This window comes from Melozone crissalis, unplaced genomic scaffold, assembly GCF_028551555.1.
Source record: "Melozone crissalis strain CALT ecotype California unplaced genomic scaffold, PUWL_Pcris_2 ptg000046l_1, whole genome shotgun sequence".
Classification (NCBI taxonomy): Eukaryota; Metazoa; Chordata; class Aves; order Passeriformes; family Passerellidae; genus Melozone; species Melozone crissalis.
In genome coordinates, this window is record NW_026535824.1 from 7,628,926 (window position 1) to 7,655,104 (window position 26,179).

The following is a 26,179-nucleotide window of genomic DNA, read 5'->3' on the forward strand; positions in this document are numbered from 1 at the left end:
GTGACATCACTGGTGGCTGTGTGACATTGCAAAAGAGCTGTGTGGCATCATAGGGGCTGTGACATCACAGGGGCAGTGTGACATCATGGGGGCTGTGTGAGGTCACTGGGGAGGTCACTCTGCCCCAGCCCCCCTCACAGCTCCCCCCAGAGCAGTCCAACCCTGCTCGTGCACAGCGGGGTCCCCTGTCCCCACGGGTCCCCCTGCCCCGGCCCCGCAGCCTCCCCCAGAGGATGTTCCACGAGATCGACCCCAGAGCCTGACACGGGGATGGGGGGTCGGGGCCCTGGGGGTGGCACAGGGGGACAGGGACCCGTCGGCAGCATCCCCGTGTCCCCCAGGGCCAGAGCCTGGGCCAGGGCTCCTTCACCCTGTTACCAACGAGGGCTTGAGAGCGCTGAAAAATCCCTGGCAAGGGAACAGCAAAAAACAGATTTAATATTAAGAGACAGCAGCACAAAGTTCCTTGCCAAGAGTCACTCTGCTCCTGACTGGACACTTCAGGCACACCAAAGAAACAAAGCAGCAACAAAACCAAACAGAATCCAGGCAATCAAACAGAAATGAGCTGAGAACTGTCCCAGTGTGTGTGAGACACAAGGACAGTGAGGGCAAGGATAAAACGAATAAAGAAATAAAAGCTTGACAGAGGTCTACCTTAACAGGACTTCACTGATACCTTAACCTTAACTGATACCTTCAACTTCACAATTTAGGAAAAGAACAGAGCTTAACAGCATTTAACCTCACTTACAACCAATGACTTAAGGATTTAATAGTGGAATAACATTAAACAATATTAAACTTATCTTATAACATAGTAAACTTTGCAAAAAAAGAAACAATACCCTTTTTAACTTAACTTATTTGTCATGATGTAACCTTACTTACAGGCCTGACTGACTCAGCTGTCCAAGGCACTCAAGCCCCTCAGAAAACAGCATTTCTGCCACATTTCCCCAGCACAGGCACTCCTGTGTGCACACAGACACAAAGACTCAGTCCAAGGCACCTGTGAGAAATTCCCCTGAGGGCAGGGAATGCTCCCTGTGGATCCTTTGGCATCTCCCCAGCAAAGGGCAAAGGATTGAGCCTGGAGGAGTGGGGGGATCGGCCCAGGCTCTGTGGTTGTTCAGGATCCCCAAGTGCAGCAAACGGGAGAGTTCCCGGCTGGGAGAGGCCCCACCCAGAGGGAGTCGCTGGCCCAGGAGAGCTCCAAGGGCTCCTTTTGGAGCGCTGTTTGCAGGGCCCCAAGAGAGGGGCTTCAGTCCCAGCAATGGTTCATCCTGGCCACACTTGGCATCAACAGCTTTCTTTGGCAGGGTGAGAACAGGGATGTTGTGCCACTGAGGGAACAAAAACAGTTCCCAGGCTGCTCCTACAGAAACCAGGAGCTGGTTGGGCAGCAGCAGTGCCTGTAGCAGACAGATTTTGTGATGAGCTGCAGAGGGGCTGAGCCCAGGGGCTGTTGGCCAAGGCCCAGGCCCAAGGAGCATTTCTCAGCTGGCAGGGCGGCCTGAGAAGGGGAGGGGGGAATGCAGCAGCACAGGGCCATGGAACCAAGGGACCATTGTGACACTGTGGGGTCCTGTGAGACCAAGGGACCACTGTGACACCGTGGGGCCCCATAAAACCTAGGGAGCACAGAACAGCTCTGGCTGGTTTGGCCTCCCATGGACTGCCTGACTGGTCCAGCTGACCTGTGCATGTTGAGGGTCACTTCTCATCTGCTGCTGAAACACTGGGGCTCTGTGCTTTCCTTCCCAATGGAAAAGAACTGTCCTTCTGCTCCAGGCACCCATGGCCAGAATTGGGATTTCACCTCCAAATTTCCTTATATCCAGGGATTGTTCCCATAGGAATATTGCCAGGACAAATCTGGCTGACAGTGGTTTCACAATAGTCACTTCTCATCTGTCCCCAAAACACTGAGGGAGGCTCCATGCTCTCCTTCCCATGGGAAAGAACTGTCCTGCCTCTCCAGGTGCCCATGGCCGAGATTGGGTTTCCACCTCCAAAATTCCCTAAATTCAAAGACTGCTTCCAAAAAAAATCTGCCATTCCTGACACGTCTGGCTGGCCTTGGCCTACTGAGGCTCTCACCTGCCTTCCAAACCTTGGAGCTCTGTGCTTTCCTTCCTATGGAAAAGAACTGTCCTTCTGAACCAGGTGCCCATGGCCACAAATGGGATTTCACTTCCAGCATTCCCTGTAGTGACAGACTGGAGGAGATTGTTGGCTCGAAACATTTTGTGTGTGGGGGAAGAAGGGGCAGGTCCAGCCTTGCCCTGCCCTGTAAGCCCAGCCCAGCCCTGCCCTGGAATCCCAATGCCCCCAGAGCCTCCATCCCAGCCCAGCAGTGTCTGCCAGTCCCTGGCACAGCACAGGCAATGCTCCACAGCCACCTCTGCAGCCCCAGCCCAGCTCCTGAGGGACCAAATGAGCCCAAGGCCCACCTGGGGGAAGGGCCCAGGGAGACCAAGGGTTATTAAAGGCTGACCACAAGGCAAGCACACATCTTGACCCTACCTCCTCTTGGAATTTCCATCTGAACACTGCTGGAATCCAGGAGTTGGTAGCTGTGTGTGTGCTCCTCTGTATCTTTCTCTCTTTTTAATTCAAGCTTCTTGTAAAATTTGAGTAACTTAAAATTGATGAAGCTAAGAGTTTGTGAAGGTGAATGGGCCAAGTCAGTGCTTTGAGAATTGGTTTTTGTTGATTGAATGTCATACTAAACCTTTTGCAAAAGTTTCTCTGATTTTTCTAAAGTTCGCAGTAAAGGCTGTTTTGTTCTTTTGAGCTCCCAGCCACATTCCACACTCCATTTCCCAGCTGGAGCCGCTGGTGCCTCTGAGTTGTGCTGCCCCAGCCCCAGGGACGCTCTCCTTGTCTGCCCATTCCCCCACGGTCTCTGGGCAGGGATGGCCTCAGTGGGGGCTGCTGACATCCTCAGCAACTTGGAGGCTGCTGCTGAATTTTCCTGCTCCAGAGGCTTGTTCAGCCTTCAGCTCTTCAGTGCAGGAATTCAGTGTCCCAGGGCTCAGTAACATTCAGAACAATTTAACAAGCCAAGCCTCTGGGGATAATTTGATTTCAGTTTTCAAATCTTGTGTGGTTAATTAGGCAGATTTCAGAAGTGCATTCAAACTGAATATATTCTATTTTAAAAAACAGTGAGAAAAGATTTCTTAGTGCCCGTTTAGGTTTTTTTCCCTGTTAATAAATTGATATGTGCAATCTTCAATTGACACTGAATCCAAGAACCTCCTCATGCTGTTTGAATAGATATGAAAATCAAGATCCTTCATGGCTGACAATCAATCAGACTCTGTCCCTACCCCCACCCCACCATTCCCCCCATCCAAGCCCTGGCACTCAGAGCAGCCTTGTGCAAATCTGAGCTGCCTCCAGCCCAGGCTGCACCTGCAGCTTTCAGCTCCTTGGCTCCAACTCCCACCTGCTTTCCTTGGAGAAGGAGCTGCCCGAGACACAGAGGGATGTTTATTTATTGTCAGCCAACAAAGCCAAGTGAAGGCACAGCTCCATCAATGCAACAGTCATTCCTCTGTGGGATAATAAATCCACTTTCCACAGCAGACAGTCTCAGAGCAATGGAAAACACCTTCTGTGCCCAGCACAGATCCAAGGTCTCCCCAAACCCTCCCTGCCCCAGTTCTGCCCAGATTTGCTCTTTGCACACACGAGTCACATGCTGAAGTCAGGAGCTCCCTCCATGCCCAGAGGGAGGAAAAGAGAGAAAGGGGATGAAGAGCTCTCCTGTGCAGAGCCAAGGTCCAAGTGCTCTGGGATATCCCAGCACCATCTGACATGTCCACCCTCACCCAGAGATTTCTGTACAGCAACAGTTTCAGACAAACACAAAAGAAAAGGTAATTCTGTGAGATATAAACACAATTAAGATGTTGACTAACATGATATTTATTTGAGCTTCAGAAAGATTGGGCAATTCCCTGAAGCTCAACGCATGGAACCAGTCAGCTGAAGGGCACTTGAATGACCAGAAAGCATTGGGAGGAGTGCTGAGGGGTTTTTGCAGGACAATGGACATATGCAACATATGCACAATCCAGCCTTCATAGAACCTGAGTAAGATCACCATGCCCTTGAAGGACACAAAAGGAGAAGAACATGTTTAGCAGCAGATGGTTCAGGATGCAAAGGAACACAAGAAAACCTGCAGCAAGATGCATGAAGAAGAAAGACTAACTAAAATTAACTGAAATGTCAAAATGCATGGGTAAAAAGGATTTAACCAATCAATCACATATTAGCTTGAGGTGTGAACAATAGAGAACAGTGTAAAAATGGCTTGCTTTTTGTAATAAATTGGCTTCACTTGATCATATTGATCATGCTGTGATATCCCGTTAATGATCCTCTGCACTTAGGGACCAGAAATGCATGCAAGCCTCCACCCCAAGAGACATTATGAATTCAAAAAACATGGCCATTAACTGCTTGATACAAACACAGAGTAATGGCAACCAAAATGCAGTCAGAACAGGTTTTTTTTCACTCTCTCTCAAGCCCCATGCATTGGGCACCAACTTTTGTCCTGGTTTAGGGCAAATTTGGGAGAAAACTTACAAAGGGGCCCCTCCAGAAAGGAAACCCACACAGCCCTACTCCCCAACCGGGTCGGGAAGGATTCCTTGGAGAGAAGTGGAAAGAACCTGTTCATTTAACAGGTAAAGCACCCCCAGCACACAAAATGAACAATACCAGGTGACAACACTCTTTCACCACTCTGAAAAAGATGACAAATTCAGAAAGTCTCTCTTGGGAGTGGTCGCTCTGTTATCAGTCCCTCCGGTGCAGGGGCAGCTGCTGCAGCCACAAGGTGCAAACTCTGGGTGTTTCCCAGGGCCCAGTCCAGAGCAGGTTTGAGTGGTTCCAAAGAAGGGAAAGGAAAACAGTCCAGGCAAAAATTTGGAGTGCTTAGCTAAACCAACTAATGAGCAGAAACAAAAGCAAGAGCAAAGCAAAAAGCCAAGCAAAAAGCAAAAGCAGCACCATGTACTGCCCCGTCTCTGTGTCCTGCCAGCCATGGGGGAGCGGCTGATAACAAAACCAAAACAAAACTTCACTCTTCAGAGCGAGTCTTGAAGGCAAAGAACATAATATCCAGCATAAACAGAACAGACAGCTGGGGATACAAGCGTCCTAATGTCACCCTAGGACAGCACAGTTATTCCAAACTGCCCCCCAGCAGCCCCCTCCTCACTGATGCCATCTGCTGGGGCTGTGCCAGCTTCAGGAGATGCCTCCAGGGCCTGCATTACCTGTGTGAAAAATGCATATTGTATGACTGGCTTTTCACAAATATTAAAATGAATATTATATGTGTTGTGTTAGAAAGTTATGTTGTACTAATTTCCTTAAGTAGTGTGTTACATCTAGTTTTAGGTTATACCATAATGTTGAAATAGAAACTATGCTATGTAAGATACTTTTATAATTAGAGTATTAATAATTTGGACAATTTGAATTAGGACAATATGAGATAATAGAAACAAAGAATTACAGACATCTGCGTAACTTCTTCTGGGCAGCATAAGCCTGAAAAAGGACACACTTTAACAGAGGATTAACCCTTAAAAACAATAGCCTGTTGCATATTCATACCCCTCATACATGATGCATAAATTCTATTCAAACACAGGATTCTGTCTTCTTCCTCTGAATCCTGACGGCATCTTCATAGCTGAGCAGGCAGGAAGAAGTTCGTTTCTTCTGATAAGAGAGCAATAAATTCTCTTTCTCTGAAAGATTTAGGTGTCCTGTGGCCGCTATCTCGTTGCGAGTCCTTTCTTTAAAAAAAGTATTTTACATAGCATAGTTTTTATTTTAACATTATGTTATACCCTAAAACTAGATTTAACACACTACTTAAGAAAATTAATACAGCATGACTTTCTGACACAACACATATAATATTCATTTTAATATTTGCGAAAAGGCAATCATAAATCACGCATTTTTCCCACGGGAGGACTGCCCCCCCCCCAGTTATTCCCTGTACCGGCGGGACCCCCCCTTCCCCTCAGAGCTCTCCCGCGCTGAGGGGCCGCTGCCGCTTCCCGCCCTTCGCGCCCGCCCTCAGCGGCCGCCGGGAGCTGCGGCCGCCCCGCCCGCCCTTTTATCGGAGCCATGGAGGAGGAAAACCGCTTTAAATTGTTCATGCCGCCGCGTCTGAGCGCTGGGCAGGTGTCTGCGGGCAGATTCCAGGTGAGCGCTCGGCCGCGGGGCCGCTGAGGGCGGTCCATACCACACCTGCCCCCGACCCCGGCCGCCTCCTCGGGCTGTGCTGCTCTGGAGGCCGCGGCTGAGGAGGGGACGGGGGGAAAGCACAGGGGCCCTTCCCGGGGACACGGGGACAGTGCTGGGCCCGGGGAGTGCCCCGGCAGAGCCCCCAGCTGGAGCACACACACACCTGCCCCTTGCCCCGGCAGAGCTGGAGCACACACCCACCTGCCCCTGCATAGGCCGGGACGGCTCCTGCACTGAACTCATTTCTGTGCGTATGCCTAGAGTGGCACATGCACAGACATCTTCAGTTTGAATTTCAAAGACTTTTGTTGTTGTGTTCTCTCAAAACTGAAGGGAATCATCTTCTGGAGCATCCGCTCTGTGTTGTAAGTCCGTGTTTGCTGTGGGTAATTCTGCCCAGAGAGCGAGCAGGGCTCTATCGCCGGCCGGGGTCTGTGTACAAATCACCAACGGGATGGGGCTGCTGAGGAACTGCCTTGAGCTGTTTTATTTTCCAGCATCAGTCTCATTACATGGTTATAACAATGGGAAGGTGCCAGCAGCTCACATCCCAGGCAGCAGACAAAGAACTTAATGTGACAACTTACTTTAAAAGTTTTTTGACACCAAGCAAAAGCATATTGACAGCAGTTCTATCCAACCACTATAAGCACATGTTCCATTGGTTAAAACAATGCTTGCCTTTTTTGAATACAATACCTGCTTGTAAGCCTTGAAACACAATGCACAGAGCTCCATTATTAAGCTTAGAACTTTCTAATATCTTGCTAGATAAACTTTTCTGTAGCTTAGGGAGTTATTCTAGCCAAGCATTAATACACAGACCATTGTTCTATTTGTCATTACTTTTCTACTTTTTGCATAATTTTTCTGCTGACCTATGTCATGGCTACTGCTTGGCACTAATCACAGTTCTGCTGTCTCTGAGGCCTGCCTTTTGCAGCTTTCCCAAACCCCTCTGATTTTATGGATTCCCACAGGCCCCACTCAGATGCTCGCACTGGCATTGGCGTCTTGGTCTCACCAGATCAGGTGTGCAGTGAAAATGTTCTGTCCCCACGCTGAGTTATGAGAATTCAACAAGTTATTTTTTCATGTCAAAGCTCCTTATGAAATATGTTGAGATTCAAACAGGATATTCTGACAGCAGATGAGTTTGCTGTTTACAGGATGAACTTCTGTGACTTAAAAAACTTGTAAAAGGGTATTTTCATACTGAAACATAATCAGATATCGTTTAGAAGTGCCCTTGGAAGTAAAGCAAAAAAGAAATATCAACTACTGAAAAGTCTTCAGAAAAGTAATTTTTCTCCTTGAGTCCTTTGCCATGCACCAGTGCCCAGACAGGCAGGAGCTGCTGAGTTCCCTGCATTGAAAGCTCCCCTTTGGCCACAGTCTATAAATCAAACTGCAGAACACCAACAGTTTGATCAACCACTGGGAAGTAAGAAGTGAGTTCCAAAGCCATTACCAATACCTTGGGCTTTGAAAATTGTAGGCAGCTGTTTAATTAATGACACATTCTATTTTCACATCATCTGTAGGGATTTTTTCTGCCTTTTATAATTCTTCTTTGCAAATCTACTCTTAAGGAACTAATTTTTAAATTTGTGCAGGGTATTCACAGACGCTCAGATGATGACTTTAAGCTGCCATTCGATGTGTTGAGCCATGGTGAAATCACTGATTCAGGTACGATTGGAATATTTGCCATGCATCTTCTTTAGATTTTTATATATTGTCAAGTTTTAATTTTCATGAGTAGTCTCACAGTTTCATGTCTGTAACTGTTAAATACAGTTTCACTGTTACTTTTTTTAGAAATACATTGATCAAAATCTCTTCATGTTTCAGATGCAATTTCACAGCAAGTGAAACTTTGCTCTGGAGTAGGTGAAGAGGTCAGCTAAGTATCAACTCTGCACATCTAATTCCTTGGGGTCTTTTGAATTTGTTCCCAAACAGTGCCTAAAGCATTATTCAGTAAATATTTCAGGCCTAAAGGAAGTAGTCAAAAGGGAATAATGTTTTCTGTCTCGTGTTTAAAGCTGAATCACTTAGAGGAGATACTTGTGATTTAGTGAACACACCTGGAAATTAATCTTTAAAAATTAAGGTGATAGCAATATTGTTGTTGTTTTTTTCTTTGTTTGAAGTGTCTGCAAAGTCTATGAGCTTTAATTAGAGTAAGATTTAAACACTTAAGCATCCTTGTCAAACTGCTGCGGAATATTCTGTTGAGGGGCAGAAGGGTTGAAGTCAGAGTATTCTTTGGAAAACTGAAGTAGATTATCCCAATTGCCCTTTCTGGCTTTATTTTATCTGTAAAACAATGAATTCAGTGGTTTCCTCAAGCACTGGATTCCTTTCACAGTGTCTTTACCAGCAGATCTCTGCTTTAGCACAACTCAGTACAGCTCATTTTTTTGCAATAGCTTCTCTACTTTGCAGCTACAAAACACTGTTTGCTACCACAAAATAAAACACATTTCTTGTGCTCTCTCTGCTGTTTTTCATATCCCTGACAACTTTTTAGACTTTTTTAATCCTAAGCTATTAAAGTACCATCAGGATTGTAACAAAACTGTGATGCAGCCAAAACAAGGGTGGTGTTTGGGGGTGTTGTAAATGAACCAAAGGGCCCTTGGGACTCGTGTGTTGCTCTCCCTGCCTCAACCACTGGCCCAACACTGCTTGTAGGGCACTTTCAAGGTGCTGTAAGGGCACAAGGGTGGTGGTTTTCCTTCCTGCTCTGTGTGTGAGCAGAGAACTGCTGGGACACTTGGATATTTATAAATCCCTGGTTCCAGATGGGATCCATGCCAGGGTGATGAGGGAGCTGGCAGATGAGCTTGCCAAGCCTCTCTCCATCATTTATCAGGAGTTGTGGCTCACTGTGAGGTTCCAGAGATTGGACACTGGCCAGTGTGACACCCATATACAAAAAAGGTGTGAAGGAGGATCCTGGTAATTCCAGGCCAGTCAGCCCGGCCCCAGTGGCAGGTGAGATAATGGAGCAGTTCACACTGAGTGCTATCACACAGCACTCACAGCATGACCAGGCTATCAGACCCAGCCAGCAGGGCTTTACCAAGGATGGGTCATGTCTGACCAATCTGGGCTCCTTCTGTGAGCAGGTGACGGCCTGGTGCATGCAAGAAAGGCTGTGGATGTTGTGTGTCTGGGCTCCAGCAAGGCCTTTGGCACTGTGTCCCACAGCACACTCCTGGAGAAGCTGCAGCCATGGCTGGGACAGGAGCACTCTGTGCTGGGCTCAGAACTGGCTGGATGGGCCCAGAGAGTGGTGGTGAATGGTGCTGCATCCAGCTGGCAGCCAGGCACCAGTGCCGTCCCTCAGGGCTCTGTACTGGGACCAGTCCTGTTTCATATTTTTATAGACAACATGGGTGAGGGCATCAAGTCCTTCATCAGTAAATTTGCAGAGGACACTAAGCTGGGAGCTTGTGTTGATCTGTTTGGAGGAAGGAGGGCTCTGCAGAGAGACTTAGATCAGTTGGATGGATGGGCAGAGTCCAGCAGCATGAAGTTTAATCAGTCCAAGTGCTGAGTTCCACATTTTGGCCACAAAAATCTCCTACAGCATTCCAAGCTGGGGACAGTGTGGCTGGACAGTGCTCAGGCAGAAAGGGCCCTGGGGGTGCTGGTGACAGCCGGTTGAACATGAGCCAGCAGTGTGCCCTGGTGGCCAAGAAGGCCAATGGCTCCTGGCCTGGATCAGGAATGGTGTGGCCAGCGGGAGCAGGGAGCTCATTCTGCCCCTGTTCTGGGCACTGCTGAGGCTGCACCTTGAGTGCTGTGTCCAGTTCTGGGCCCTCAGTTTAGGAAGGACGTTGAGATGCTGGAGCACATCCAGAGGAGCGCAACAAGGCTGGTGAGGGGTTTGGAACACAAGCCCTGTGAGGAACGTTTGAAGGAGCTGGGGCTGTTTAGCCGGGAGAAGAGGAGGCTCAGGAGTGACCTTATTGCTCTCTACAGCTTCCTGCAGGGAGGTTGGAGCCAGGTGGGGTTGGTCTCTTCCACCGGGCAGCACTGACAGAACCAGAGGACACAGTCTCCAGCTACAGCAGGGAAGGGATAGGTTGGATATTAGGGAAAAAATTTTCACTAAAAGAATAATGAAGCACTGGAATGCTCTTCCCAGGGAGGTGGTAGAATCACCATCTCTGGATGTGTTTAAGAAAAGCCTGGACATGGCACTTGGTGCTGCAGTTGAGGTGTCAGGGCATAGGTTGGACTCGATGATCTGAGAGGTCTCTTCCAGCCTCATTATTCTGTGATTCTGTGATTCTGTGATTCTGTGTGTGTCCATGGCAATATCACAGGTACTCCTGGGCAAAGTCTCTGAAGCTGCTTTTACTTAACTCAGCAGTGTCTGTCAGAAGGAGAGGACAGAAATGGGGTGAAGAACCTGCTAGAAGGAAATTTGGCTTCACTGATAATTCTGGCAAAATTTTTGTTGATTTTGGTGGATTGCAGTTATCTGTGTCTTTAAGCCCACCTATTTGGTGATGTCTGAAGGGGGTTTGGGATATTTCATTGTATTTGTATCTCCTATGTGCCCTGTAATGCCTTTTGATACATACACAGAGGATGCACAAAGATTTAAACTTGGGCTCCTGATCATATATAAGCTTATATCACCATCTGTGGAAAAAATATTACTCTTGTGATGTTTCTAAGAGATAAATACATTATCTACAACAGTATTAATTAGATATTATATACTATTAATTAGATAGTATTTGAGATTAACTTGTGGAACCTGTTCTAATAGAATCCAGAAACAACGAATGAATTGTTCTCAAAACTCTACAAAGAGGCTGAGAAGATCAAGCAGTGGAAACTGACTGTGGAAACTGAACTAAACCAGAAAGAAAGAAAACTCCAAGAGAATAGAAAGATTATTGAAGCACAGAATAAAGCCATTCAAGAACTGCAGGCCAGTATTGTATAGTGTACATTGAATAGATGAAGTTCAGTGCTTCCTGATTCAGTATGACACTATTATTGATACAATTAAATATTAAAGACTGTTGCAGTTTGGTTTGTGCCTTGAGAAAATGATTATTTTGAGAAGTTGCAGGCACCTGTCCTGTGTGAGGGTGGGTATGAAGAATATACCTGTAAGTGTCTCATTTGCTGGTAAATTGTTGTTCATTAATTATTGTATCTTTCATGCAAAAGATGACTCAGCATGTAATACCAGATAAAACAGACTTCTGTCTACTGATGCCCCAAGTGACTTTTTCATGAGGGATTTGAGAAGTTCAAGTGCATTTCTAATATATTTTTCAATAACAGTGTCTTTTTTCATCTGTTCCCCATGAAAACAGTTTGAAAATGAGAAACTCCATTTGAAACTGGAAGATGAGATATGTGAAAATAAAGATCTCTTGAAAGAGTAAGTAATAGAACCAAGGATATTTTTTTGTGGTGGAAATAATCAGTTTCCATGTGGGCAGTTTTATGTAGCTGTTAAATTTTGAAGGTCATTTCCATTGTTACTCCTTAGGTGCACAAAGCACTGTGCACTCCTGTGCAAACATGATATTTTTCCCTCCTTTAGAGCTGCTGCTTCGAGGCATCTGTGTAATCTGTTCAAGGAAACCTGCACTCGCTTCACAGAGAAGACCAGCAAATGTAAATGCTTTTTTAGTTTTTATTTATCAGATAAATGTACTTCTAGCTTGATCTGAATTCACAAACAGAAGCAAGAAGAAGAAATTTCTCGTGCTGTTCAGAAAAGTTCTCCAGTTGAGATCGACTGGATGTGGCTCTCAGAATGAGAAGTGAATTTTAAGTGGCTCACAAAATTGGAAGTGAAGCCCCAGGTCTAACAGATTTGTGGTTTGTAATGCTGAATGCAGAGGGCTTTTGAAGGCAGTGAGATTGTTTGCTGCAAGGTTGCCAGCCTGGGAGCTCCTTGGGTGCCCAAACAGTGCTCCAGGTTTGAGGCAGTGCCCACAGCCCTGACTGGCACTGGAGCCACTGCAGAGCAGGGCAGGGCTCCCCAAGGCTGCTCAGCCCATTGAAGCTTTGCAGTCCCAGCCACACTCTGGGAATGTATTCAGACATGAGAAGTGACACTTCATGCCTGTTTTTAGGCAGTAGAATCTACTCTGAATTCCCAGCACTCTGTAACAAATTTCCAGAGCTGACCTTTCCTGTTTTCAGCCATCACACATTTGTGGGGAAAAAAGGTCTGAACCCCAAGGTATAATGAGTAACTGGAATTCTTCTCATGAAACTGAACAAGCCAAGACAGTTGGATAACTTAATGAAGTTTAAATTCTTGAGGTTTTAAAATATGTTATTGATTGGGAATTTTACTTTATATGCAATTTAGAATTGTTATTATAATCATTATAATTTTACTAACTTGATCCTGGATACTTAAGAAGTGTCTATTTCTTTTTAGCCTTAATTCTAGAAATCCTTGTATATAGATGTACTGTTCTTTTTTGATAGCTGTTTCTTTTACTGTGCTCTTTTTAATTGTTTTCTTAGGAAAAAATAGTATCAATTACAAAAGTGAAAGGAAAGAAGGAAAATATTGTTGCAATATAGTGTTGCAATTTTGTAATGACAGTTCAGATGCTCTATCAGCATCTGCTGATAGGAAGAAATTAAGTGCTAAACCCTAGATTACAGTTTATAAATACTAACAGTTTTGATACGTTATTATTCAACAGCATTAATACTATAATAATTAATATGGTCGCATAAACTGATCCAGAATTACACTTTTCACAGAAAAAAATATCTTAGGAAGGAAATTTAAAAGCTGAGCTTGCTTAATGTTTCAATGAAATACACCTTTTCCCTAGATTCTGTAACTTTTGGCACCATGTTTCATAATGACTTATTTAGTAAGAATGGAGCTGATAATTCCTTTGTTAATTCATTATGCTGATTAAAAATTATGACTTGGGCAGCTGGCATTCTTGTTCAAAAGAAAAGCTTTCTTATATGTTCTTGCTTTGATAGATGAACAGGAAAAGGAAGCAACAATACAATTGTATGAGGAACTTCACAGCAACGTAGAAGTAAGTGAGCAAGCTTGATGAAAGGAATGTGAGTTATGTGAGCTGAGCTGAGTTCCATGTTTATGTTGGGATACTGTTTGTGTCCATCATGTGTGGGTGTCATGTCATGTGTGATGCATGAAGTTGGGTTTTCAATCCCTTTTCAAGAGTGATTTTTGCGTTCTATAAAGCACATTAAATGGAGAAGGTGCAGCAGTGTGTGGGATGTAGATCCCTGTGATCTGGGTGATGTAGGCTTAGTGCTGGGTCACTGGCACAGCTTGTGGCTTCTTTCTGGGCTCTGTTTCACCTCCCTGCTGGTTCCTCAGAATGGCTGAGGTGGGCAGCAGCCCCTGGAGAAGTTCCAGGGTTTCCAGTATTGAACTTCAAATATTAAATTTTGTTTTTAGAGAATGACGGTGGCATTTGAAGAGCTTCGTGTGCAAGCAGAGAACGACAGATTGGAAATGAGTTTCAAATGTGAGAATTCTGTTTATTGAGTTTATGCAGCTGGCTCAGTTTTGTACTTCATAGCTTGTGTTACACATGCAGTGTCAGGGCAGCCAGATGTGAAGTGCTGGAATGGTGAGCAGCTCACACTGAGACACTGGGACCCTTCTTTTATTCCTGCTGCCTTTTTGGTCACTGCCTGGCCCCTTCTGTTGCTGTTCCACTGGGCCAAAGCTGGAACTTTATTTCTCAAACAGTCACTCAAAATTGAAGTTTTGTCTGTGAAGTACAGTCTAGAGATCAGTACTTACTTCCCATAGTTTGTTTATTTAAATGATAATGCACGAGTGTATAGCTACAGAAACTTTAGCTAAATGCTCTCTCTCTGTATGTATAGCCTGCTATGTTCCTGTTTCATTCTCACATGCTCTTTTCTGTTTGTATTTTCATTATAAAATCAAACATTGCCGCAACAATTACTCTTGGGAAACAAATGGTACAGCTGTACAATTCCAGGCAACCTTAAACTGGAAGTTGTATTGAGCTTGGAGTTTATTTAAGCTAGAATGTTAACTATGGATGTTACTGTGTCTCCAAAGTAAAAGAAGAAGCGGAAAAAGTAGACAAGTTTGAAAAAGAATGCAGACTGGAAGTCAGTCAAAAGGAAAAGCAGGTTTGCTCATTTTACCATCTAAGATGTAGAGCTTTATTTGGAACTAATGGGGCAATGCAAGAGCCAAGAAGTGTTTCTGGGTATTAGTAAAAAAGACAAAATAACATCTGAAGCTGCATTTAAGTCAAATTCTTCTAAGTTTAGTGGTGTTTCAGTCCCTTTAGTCTACTGGAATTTATGGTTTGATTTTGAATTGGAGAACTTTTTTGTTTAGAGTAATGTGACTTGATCAATATTTGGCTAAGATTATATCTAGACAAATATTATCTATCTATCTGTCTGTCTATCTATCTATCAATCTATCTATCTTGAATGACAGCAAAATGTCTGCTTATCATACCTGGGTACAAATGAAAATTAATATCTGTCCCTTCTCCAGACTTCATGATGATATTTCTTGCATTTTTCTAGATTTCAGCTCTTACCATACAGAGAGATGAAAAAGATGATGTCATAAAAGACATCAAGGCTCAGCTGCAGATGTCACAAAATAAGATTGCTGACTTAATGGAAGCAAAATGTAAGAGTTCTGCCTGCTGTGTTTAAATGTAATTGTTTATAGAATTGAAATGTAATTGTTTATGATTGTTTATTTATTAGATGTAATTGTTTATAGAAGCGTAGGAAACAGGGCCATGATAGTCTTATTCTGTTGCTGGTTGGCAGCAGAATTTTGGGGCCTTGAAGGCCTTATTTTTGTTTGGAACAGGAGCTGCTCATGTGGGAGCAGGACTGGCAGGGCAGTTTTTAGGGTGAGTCAAGCAGTGAGAGCTCTTGAAAATTGCAAGGGGAAAATATGTTGCTTCAGTTTTGCAAATGTACAGTCAGGCAGATGTCTCTGAGGACACTTTTCAGAACTTGATTTTCAATATTTTTAAGCCATCTATATTCAAATTTGATATATTACTTTATAGTATATGATGTCAGTACTATTGGTCTCTGTTAAATTCTTTAAATGTATGTAATTTTCCATTTTTAGCAGCATTTTTTAGTAAATATCCTATTTTAAAAATATAAACATCTTTTTTTGTTTAGTACATAATGAAGAAATGTTAAAGGAATCCCAGGGCAGTAAAGAACATTTGAGGGCAGAGCTGGAAGAGGCTAAAATTTCATTGCAAAAGGCAGAGGTACCCCTTGCTTATAGTTTTACAGTAGAAATAGGCTAGATGAGTATTTGCATAAGTAATTATGGATACTTTAGACATGAAACAGCTGTAGCTCTTTGTTGCAAAACATGTTTAGAAATGATATCATGTCTTGAAGGCTACTCAAAAGAACTTGGAAACTGAATTCCAGACTACAGTGAAAACATTAATTCAGGTCACTGGAGAAAAGGAAGAGCAGGAGGAAGAATGTAAAAAAATGAAGGCTTTGCTTGCAGCCCTGACAGAGGAGTTTGAGACTTCTGTTGCCAATTTGAAAAGCTTGCTGCAAGAAGAACAAAATAGGTAAATTAATGAGTTTAAATTCCAAGAGTGATCTTACCGGTTGCAGTCTATGACGAAATCAATAACAATTGGAAATGAAGCTGAAATTTTTTTCACACAGTGGTCTAAATGCAGAGAATTTAATGTATTTTTTTTTTGTTTGTGATAGTTGATACTGTATAAAAAGTAATCTTTTGCCCCCTCCAACTTTCATAATTCTGTCTTTAAGAAATACAGATTTCTGTAGGTATATATTTGTTTACTTTTATGTCTACTGTTCTGAGGTTTTAAAAGTGAAATTTGATGTGTGTTGCAGGCAGATCTATCACCTGCCTGTTGAAAGATAAATGTTCTTAAAGTGCTTGTGCTAAGACTTTGTCTTATTGTCCTGTAAGTTTGGGGGTGCTTTGTACCCTACATTTGGGATTTTTCATTTACCATTTCCTTAGATTAAAGAAATCTGAAGATGATTCAAAGCTGCTTATCTTGGAGCTCCAGAATAAATCTGCTGAACTGGGTAAGGCTTGTAGAAAGGCAGAAAATGAGCTGGGCAGTAATAAAAATGTTTTCTGCTCTTTTCTGGAAATGGACTGTCTCTAGTAGCTGGAGAAATGATTTTACAGTGCCTGTACCTGTCAGGAATGCCTGGATTTATTTTTACTCAGCTGATCCCTTTTCTTTGGGGGTCATTGGTGCTGGCAGCAGCCACAGGGCAGTGCTGTGCGCAGCTCCAATAGTCAGACCATTCATGCATGAATTCTTCTGGAGGTAATTTTGGTTTGCAGCTCAGAGCAGCAGCACTGCAGGTGCCAGGAGTGACTTGTGCAGCAGAGACAAAACCTCCCATGGAGGTTTCTGTGACCCTCCCCATGCTGGAAGTGGAATGATGCTGGCAGGGGTTGTTTTTAAATATCATCAATTTGATATCCTGTGGTTTCTAGGGATGTGCTCCTTAGTCCCCAGAGTAAGAGCTCTGCCTTGCTGTTGAGAACTTGCAAAAAATCCCAGAATTGTGAATGTGCACATAGAAACCATTTAGAAGTTAGTAACAACTGGTTTCCTTTCCCAGCATATCTATGTGATACCTTCAGCAGTTCATATTTTTTTTCTGGAACAATGCAGGTGCATCAATACTTGGAGAATACTCTAGTCTTACAGTCCATGGTTTACTTGAAGCTATATTTGTGGAAAACATAATAGGCTCTAAATTTTATTTAAGATAAATATTCAGTTTCTCTTCAGATATAGATTTGCTAATGTCTGAATCATTTTCTCAAGTCTACATTTAGATTAAGTCATAAATTAGCTTTTCAGTTTCTTAACTTAATCCAACAAGTTTTGAGAACTGGGTATTGCAAAAGGGGAAATGTTTTATACTGCCTGCTAAATATGAAAAATCATTTCTGTTCCATTCATTTTACATTCCATGTGCTGTAGAAGAGATGACTAAAGTGAAATGTGATAAAGAAGTGCAACTTGAAGAGCTGTCAGAAACTCTGGTAAATGTTCATTTTATTAATCTATGGCATTTGCTCTTCATATGAAATTCCTCTTGCTTTGTAAGTATCTTAAATGCCATAAATAAACTCCATCCAGTCTGCCTTAACATTTCTACTAAACTTTCTCACACACAATTTCAGTGTTTTCTTTGAAGAATTCTTTATTGCCTCTGTTTTTCTTGTCTCCTGTGCTTTTGGTTTTTCTTGTCTCCCATGTTTTTGGTTTTCCTTCTCAAGGTTTTTGGTTATTTCCTTCTTTGTTCATGCCCATTCAAATGCCTCTCCCTCTGGATATAAAGTTTTCCCATTTTTTCTTCCTTCCAGGAAGGTAATTAGCTCTGGCCTCTGTGAACCCTGCTGTGCTGTGACATAGGCCCATTTTCTGTCACAGAAGTCTAAGCTATATGAAATACACTCTTAACAGAGGTTTATTTTCATTATGATTTTATATTTACAAGCCTAACAAGAATCCATATCAACTAAAGTTAAGATAGTGTGAAATCAGGTGTGCATTTTACTGTGTCTGCTTGTTGTTATAATCTGTGCATTGAGTGTTCTGAACTGAGTTTCACTCATTTTCTAAAATGGGTAAATTGGAGCACTTTTACTGAAGAAGAATCTTGAGGCTAGTACAGAAAATTTGCAGAGAGAGAAACATTTGGAGAGAGAAATGAAAATGCTCTCCAAATGAGAGAGGTCTGAAGAAAGGCAACAGTTACATGTTTTTAGAAATAGTGAAGTTGCACATCGTGACTTGGATACAAGTTTATACATAAGAAACAGCACCCAGAGCAGGGTCCCACCCTAATTTTGCAGCCCAGGTAATGAAACTCACAGCAGAGGACAGACATGAACAGCACTGGTGTCACAGTTCACTATCTCACACCACTTCCAGATCCCAGCAGAGACTGGAAAGATCCAATCTGGATAATCCATGGCATGGATGTTGTTGGGTTCTTCTGAAAGCCTTGTGCTCTTAGTTCATGTCTGATGACCTCCAGCAGTTGGAGTTTGCACATGGGAACTCAAAACTCTTCCTTTTCATTTTGCAGAAAGAATTCCACGGTTTGAAAGCACAGCTGACAAGAACAGCTGAGAAGGAACAAGATTATTTAAAGCAGCTTGTGACTCTGAAAACAGATCTTGAACAAGAGGCGTATGACCATTTTGAAAATATAACATTGAATTAGTTTTGGTGTAATATAGAAGTTGCTTTAATCCACAGTGAAATGAACTATGATTGTTTTCTAATGGAAATTTTGAACCACATATATGCCATTAATTATATACTTACATTTCTAAATTCCACTTTTCTATTTATGTGTATTCTATGGCATATGTAGTTGTTCTTTCACTTATTTAACAAGAAGAGAAAGTTTCTGAATTCAATGTTAATCTTGCTTTAAAATACATAATCTTCACTAACCATTATATATATATAAAAGTTGACTCTGATTTTCTTTCCTTCTTCTGTCACCTTCTTACATCTCTCTGACTCTGCTGCAAAGCTTATATTTGTAGATAACGGCCTGGACTTCTTTCAGCATGGAATAACACTTGATAATGGGTATTTTTAATTTAAAAGGAGATTTCAAAATGCATCTTCTTATTCCTCTTGGCCATTTGTTTTAAATTAGGTTAAAGAATGAACAGCTAACAGTGTATCTCAGTAAGCTTTCACTAGAGAAAGAACAAACAGCACAAGAGAAAAATGCTGTGGCTGCAGAACTCCAGAAGCTGCAAGAACAACAAGAGGCAAGTTGTAAACTTCCAGCTTTCTTGAAAGGACAACACTCAATTTGGCAAATGACTCAGTTTTACAAATTAGATGATGAGCTGCAACATGACTTGGATCTGTAGAGTACCTGAGCAAATTTTTTTGTGTTTGAATTGGAAAGGAAGTGTATTTACACTTGTGAACAAGGCAGGTCTGTGTGCTTTGGATGGCTTTGAATTTTTTAAGAAGTCACTTTGAATTTTATTTCTTTGCTGACACAAGGGTCTTTATTTAGGATAGTAAGAAAAAAGAAGACAATACAAAGCAGTTAGTTGAAAATCTAGAAGAGGCAAATAGCCAGCTAAGGCAAGTAAAACCAAATATTAATAACTGATATTGCTAAAGGAAGTAGACTCAAATAGTTAGTTGTGTTCAAATGTTGCTTTCTGGGATTTTTTGATTAATGTTTTTTTAGATTACACAGCTAAACAGAAACTATTCAGAATTGCTGTTGGCCAAGTAGAAATTTTCTCAGATAGAAATACCAATTGCTGCAGGAACAATGTTTGCCATCATTTTGTATTCCATAGTAGGAGCTGTCTTGTTTTGCATTAGACATCTCAGTTGTGAAGGAAATTCAAATGGAAGCTGAAGGTTATGGATGAAATGTGACAAGGCAAAACTGGATCAGAGTTACTCTCTGTATCCCCAGTTCAACAGACAGGCAGCTCCCATGTTTCACAGCTGCATTGCAATAGTCCAGGTCAGGATGTATTTTCCTTGGGTTCCTGGAACATCTTTTCCTACTTACAAGAAGTATGGACAGTTCACATATTGACTTACTGGGCCTGTTGCTGCATTTTAAGAACATTTTCATTGAACAGCTTATGTGAAGTTCCCATCAACATTAGCAGCTCTTTTCAGAAAATAAAATATGGGTTTATTAGAAGTACTGAAAATAAGTTAAAGGCAATAAGGAAATATTTACTAATGCTTGTTAATTTGGCACTTAGAAATGAACTGGAGTCTTTGAAGGAGAAAATGGCAAAGACAGGTGAAGAGATGAAAAGTACACTGGATGAAAGAGAAGAAAATGTATGTCCTGTGTCATGAAAAAATCTTACAGAACCTGCAGGGCAGCATTCAATGTAAAATCTTTGTTGGGATTTTTTCTGCAAAGCTCTGCCTGGGGGATGTGATCTCTGCCAGAGGTTTCTTCTTTCCCAGCTGCTGCCAGCTATGCCCTTGTGTGTCCCCATGTGAGCCCTGGTATTTCAAAAGACAAGCACAGTCACTGGGATGTTCACTCTGTGCTGGAAGTTTAATATTAAAGATTTATTTGTTTTCAGGCAAACAGAGAACCTGCTTTTCTGTTTTTTCATATACCCACTCAGTGATGGATGAGCTTTTTATATGTAGTGTGAGTTTGAGCTGAAATAGATTCAAACATTTTTACTTTTCTTTCTATTGGTTTAAAGCAACCTGGGGTTTTTAGCAAATTTCAAAATTTCATTGTAAAAGTCAATGATTTACAATTTAATTTCAGGTTAAGAGAACTGAAAATGAAATTTCAAGAAAGGAAAAGCCATTGAAGATTCTAGAAAAGAATTGGGAAAATTTATTTTTTCATGGATGTAGGGAACTTCATACAAGTGCACTTTTTAAATTGTGAAGATCTTGGGGTTTTTTCTTCTTCTTTCTTAACTCCATAACCACTAAGGAACTGGTTCACTGCTATTAATTAACATCTTGTGGTACTTTATGGCTAAAACTCTGATTATTCTGACATGGCAGCTGGTGTTTCAGTCCCATTGGAACAAACCAGACTGGTGCAAGGGCAGGTTTGAGAACATCTACAGGAATTGCTCACACAGGGAGTCATTTGTAGAACTTACTAATTCATGTCTGAAATATCTCTTTCAGATGAATAATTTAAAGAAACAGATGGAAAATAAAACCAAATGCATTGAAGAGTTGCAGCAGGAGGTGTGTAGAGATTTTACATGTCACAAACACATAAACACATTATACTTTGGGTTGCCTTTTCAGCAGGTTTGTGTCTGCTGTGATGTCTTTAGATACACCTATGTAACTTAAACATTTTTCTTTCTTATCCTAACCCTGAGCAAATTAGAGAGTCATCTTAGGGAACACTTGATTTGTTAAATGAGCCTTAATTTGAAAAGAGCAATTACAAAAATAATATCTTTAATAAACTTCTACTCTTTTTCATTTAGTGCATAGTGTTATTTATGTACGTGTATGAATATCTCAGTTACCACTAGTAGAAAAGAATTCTGCACTGGCACAAACTGTAGTAACTTCACTGTAAAAATAAATAACTTGTATTTTTGGTCATGACATCTTGACACCTTCTGTCAGCAGCATCTTAGTTTTAATTTCCATTCTGTACCTCATTTGTTATTCCTTGCTGCTGCTCAGGAGGAGCCCTTCTTAAGGTCATGAAGAAACAGTAATTATCACAGAAATTAGCTGAACATTCATTTGTTTGAAGAATTGTTCTGGAACCTGAGCTGCACAACAAAGAGTTATTTGCCTGATGAAAGCTGGAATATCTTGATGCAGTTAAACCATGACATAATTCTATTAACTTATTAAGGTACAATGCTTGTTTTGTTTAATTTCAACAGAACAAGGTGCTGAAAAAGAAAATTACTGCAGAAAGCAAGAAAAGCAATACTTATGAAGGGAAGGTAGGTTTAAATAACATCGTGTAGAAGATGAGGTGAGTGTTTTTAACTTCCAGTGTAAGTAATGATAATACTTGTTATACATTCTGAGGTGGTTTATGGATCTAGGATCCAGACTTTGCAGGAATGAGCTCATAGTTTTTAGAAGATGCTTCCATTTTTAATCATTGGGCACTGACTATTGGACATTTAAGAGATGGATTCACATTGCAATTAATGATGTTTCCAATCTGTTCCTTTTTGTTTTCTTTTGTTGATGGTGGACTGAACAGGGTTCAGCAACCTCATTGTAACAGAAAAGCATTTAATAGAAATATATATATAAATATATTACTCTTTTTAGGCTGTTCTTTAAATGTGTTCTTCAGTGGCAATCCCTCTGATGGGAATATTGTGTCCAGCTTTGGGTAATGCACTTGAAGAAAAGTGGACTTTTTTGAGGATATTCATATGAAAAACTTAAAAGGAAAAACTGTAGTGAAAATGCACAGCTGGGAGAAAATGTACCATAAAACCTGTGAAAATCTGATACAGATTTACAAGAGAGGGAATAAAATCTCCATCTGTATTTGTTTTTTTTCCAAGGCATTCACAGCATTTAGGGTGACTGCTTAGGGCAGTCTTCCACATTGTGCTGTTGCCATTTTTCCTTTGAGTATTTTCTAACTCACTTCAGGCCAAAGTTCAACTCTTTATTAAAAAAAACCCTGAACTTTTCAATAGGAAACACTTGCATCATATACCTGAAAAGTAACAGTGTTTGTGCTCAAAAATAAGAGGTAAGAAAAAATAATCAACATAGTAATTCCTAAACAAATAACAGCAGCAATTCTGCTTTCTCCAAAGGTGAATAAATTGCAGTTAGAGATGGAAAATATGAACAAGCAACATAAGGAAGAAGTTGACATCTATCAAAAAGACATAGAAACAAGAAAAGTAAATGAAAATAAACTTCGTGAAGAGGTGAGAGGTGTTCATTTTTACTGCAATTTACTTTTTTTTGGTTTAAAATGTTGTTCTGAAGCTTTAATATCCAGAGTCCTTGCTCATATTTCAGTCTTATCAACATAAATGGAACTTGTTTTGTATGCCTGTGAGCAAAGCTTTAGTACATTAGGTGCTTAGGTTGAAATATTTGAATATGCCTTTGACAATGAGAACTCCATTAAAAATTCCTTCCTTCAAGATATAGTTCAAAGAAATTCCACCCTTGGTATAAAGTCAGCCCAGTTAAATTAGATTATAACTTCTCCCATATTAGGATTTTTCCGCCCACACTTTTTTTATGGCAATGCTAAGAAATGTTAGGGCAGAGTGCTTGAAATGGCCTTTTGGTTTGCAGTGAGCTTGCCTGCCTTGGCTGTACCTTTGATCTTGCCCATTTTAACAATCTGCAGAAAAGATGAGGGATTTGAAAGGGATCTTAAAAGCAAATAAAGCCCAAGTGGGACTGCAAACTTTGCACCCACAGGGGGAAGAAGAAATTGAGATTTAAAAGAAATATATTGTTATGTTGATGAATGAAATGCAATTTATTACTGACAGGTAGAAAAGATGAGGTTGCTTTGTGATGAAACTGCAATGATACAGAGAGAAACTGATGCCAGATGTCAGCACAAGATAACTGAGATGGTGGCACTGATGGAAAAGCACAAGGTCGGAGATTTTCCTGCTTGCTGTGGTTTGCAATGGGTGATACCATGTCAATACCATGTTTATAACTTGTGACACCACGTTAATGACCTTTCCAAAGCAGAAACAGGCCTGAGTCTGGGAAAAGGAAGATGAACACATGCTGGACTTTGCATCATCTAAAATCAAATTCATTTGAAGAATATGAACACATTCCTATGGGCAGATACATTCCATTCATCTAAACTTCTGGGATTTTTAGATTTTTTTTCAATTCAGGCTTCCTTTGATACCATCTGAATGCAATATTTTTCAGTATCAGTTTGGCCTCTTTCTCAGAGGTTACCTAGTGACTGTCAGCAGTTTAGCCTGACACATTTTAGTTTACCTTTCTATTCCTCATTTTGCAATATCTTTAGCAGCTACATTAATAAAGATGGCACAGCTGGCTCTTAGTGCTGAGCACATATTGCTGCACAGAAATAAAGCACTCTCTGCCAGTCCACAAAATAATACTTGAATTGAGCATTTCCTGTTTTACAGTTTCTGCAGAAGCATCAATGAATCTTTTCTTTATGAATCTTAAGAGCCTGGTTTGAAAAAATGATGTTTTAAGACTGGATAACTCTATATTGCAACATTTAGTCACATGTTTTGAGTTTGTTGTTGGTTTGGTTTTTTTACCACAGAATGAATATGATAAAATGGTTGAAGAAAAAGATGCAGAGTTAAAAGTATATAAAATGAAACAGCAAAAGCAGTTCTCATCAGAAAGGGCACTGGTAAGGAGCACTTTGCAATGGTCAATAATTCAGTGAAGGGGCTGATGTCCTTGTGTAGTGGTTTTATACTGGCTAAGTGCCAGGCACACACAAAAAAACATTCACTCATTTTTCTCTGCTATTGTTGAGCAGAGGAGGGGAAAGAAAAATTCAAGGACTGAGTTGAGATAAAGATTAGGAGAGAAACACTTTGAGGGTAAAGCAGATTCAAACTTAAATAGTGTAAAAAAATTATTATTAATAGAATTAAAAGTGAGTAATGATAATTAAACGAAACCCTTAAAACACCTTTTTTCCCAATCCCTCCCTCTTGCCCACCGACAGCACAGAGAGACAAAAGATGTGATCTTCGGTCAGTTTGTGACTTCTAAAAATCTTTTTTCAGTTTGTTTAGAGAGTTTCTTTTTCCTGCTGTGCTCTGGGGTCTTTCCCACCAGAGACATTCTCTGGGAACTCTTCCAGTGTGCTTTTAATTTTTACCCGCAGCAGTCCCACCCAACCTGCTGCAACAGATCTTATTCTGGGCGCTAAAAACTCCAAATGTTTCTAAAAATAAATTGGAGTGGCAGTGTGTTTGTGTCTGCTCCTCCAGGTAGTGGGTCATGTTCTGACTCCGCACTTTGAATAGGAAACTTTTGTTTTAAATATTTAGATTGTGCCCTCTCACCCCTGTTCTATTGTGCCCTCTCACCCCTGCTCTCCCAAGGGTTTTAAGGTATTACCTTGAACACTTCTGATCAAGTACCTGTTTCTTACAGTGCTTCAGTCTTTGTTAAACAAGCTAAAGCAAAGCTTCAAGTATAGGGCTGAAAAGCAAATAGAATTATCTTGTGTATCTAATGCGTGTCCCTGTTAATTACTGCCTCATTTGGGACTGTTTTCCTTTTTCTGGGCTGTGCAGAGTTAACCCTGTCCTTTGTTTAACGGTTTGTAGGAAAATGAGCTGTCATGTTTGAAAAGGGAACTGTCCTCCCTTCAGGAACAGCTGAGAGCAGAAATGGAAGAAAAGGTGGAGTTTTTTATTCCCTGAGCAGTGGGGGTGAGAGGTGTGGCCTGGGCTTGTGCTGTGGGAGGAGTTGGGTAAGAAATGAAACTGAACAGAAAAACAGTGACTTTGGAATGCTGGGGTTGTGCTAAATCTGGTCATAGATTTGTGTGAACTTTGTAACAGTCTGTGATTATAGATTACATATAAATAAACAAACAACAAAACAAAACTCTCCTTGATTTTAGTTAATTTTAACTAGCTAAAGCAAAAAAGTTCCCTAAATTGAAGGGGTTTTTCAGTGACTTTTGAATGCTGGGGTTGTACCAAACCTGGTCATATTTTTGTGTGAACTTTGTAGCAGCCTGTGATTATAGACTGTGCTCTGTAATTAGACCAAGAAGATTTTTAACAACTGAATTCAAATCAATATTTCCTTGCTGTCACATAACTCTTTTGTAGGAGAATCTTGTAAAAGAGCACTCTGGCAGTGTGATTCCTGAAAGTGAAAAGAAACACAAGGTAACTTTAACTTTTTAATTGCTTTTAGAATTTGGTAGTATTTATATGTGTAGAATCAATTGAAGTGCCATGATAATTTATTTCCATTCAACAAAAGACAGTAGAATGCTTTAGACTTAAAATTTTAAATTATAGAAAATACAAATTGATGTTCCTGGGACTCCTTAACCTTGTTTAGATCTATGCAGTGAATCTATTCATGTAAAAAATAGAAACTCTCCAAATTATATTCCTGAAAAAAAAAAAAAAAAAAAAAGTCTTCTTCAGTACAGGAAGCCCCTTGGGCAGTCCAGCATTGAAGTTTTGTAACTCCTAACAGTGAATTTTTCTTGTTGCATTTTTCTGCCTGTATTTCTTACTTCTCTGTAGATTTTTTTTTCCCCCTGGGATAAGAAGGGATTTTAAAGGGTCACACCATTCCATGGAGATATGAGACAGCAG

At 41.2% G+C, this 26,179-nt stretch overlaps 1 long non-coding RNA gene across 1 annotated transcript; it reads left to right on the forward strand.

Moving 5' to 3' along the window:
* The first annotated feature begins 22,699 nt into the window (after nt 1–22,699).
* On the forward strand, nt 22,700–24,175 carry LOC128943435 (uncharacterized). The gene is made up of 3 exons (XR_008483723.1): nt 22,700–22,780; nt 23,363–23,473; nt 24,139–24,175. It is a non-coding gene; the product is annotated as an uncharacterized LOC128943435 (long non-coding RNA).
* The last annotated feature ends 2,004 nt before the right edge of the window (nt 24,176–26,179 follow it).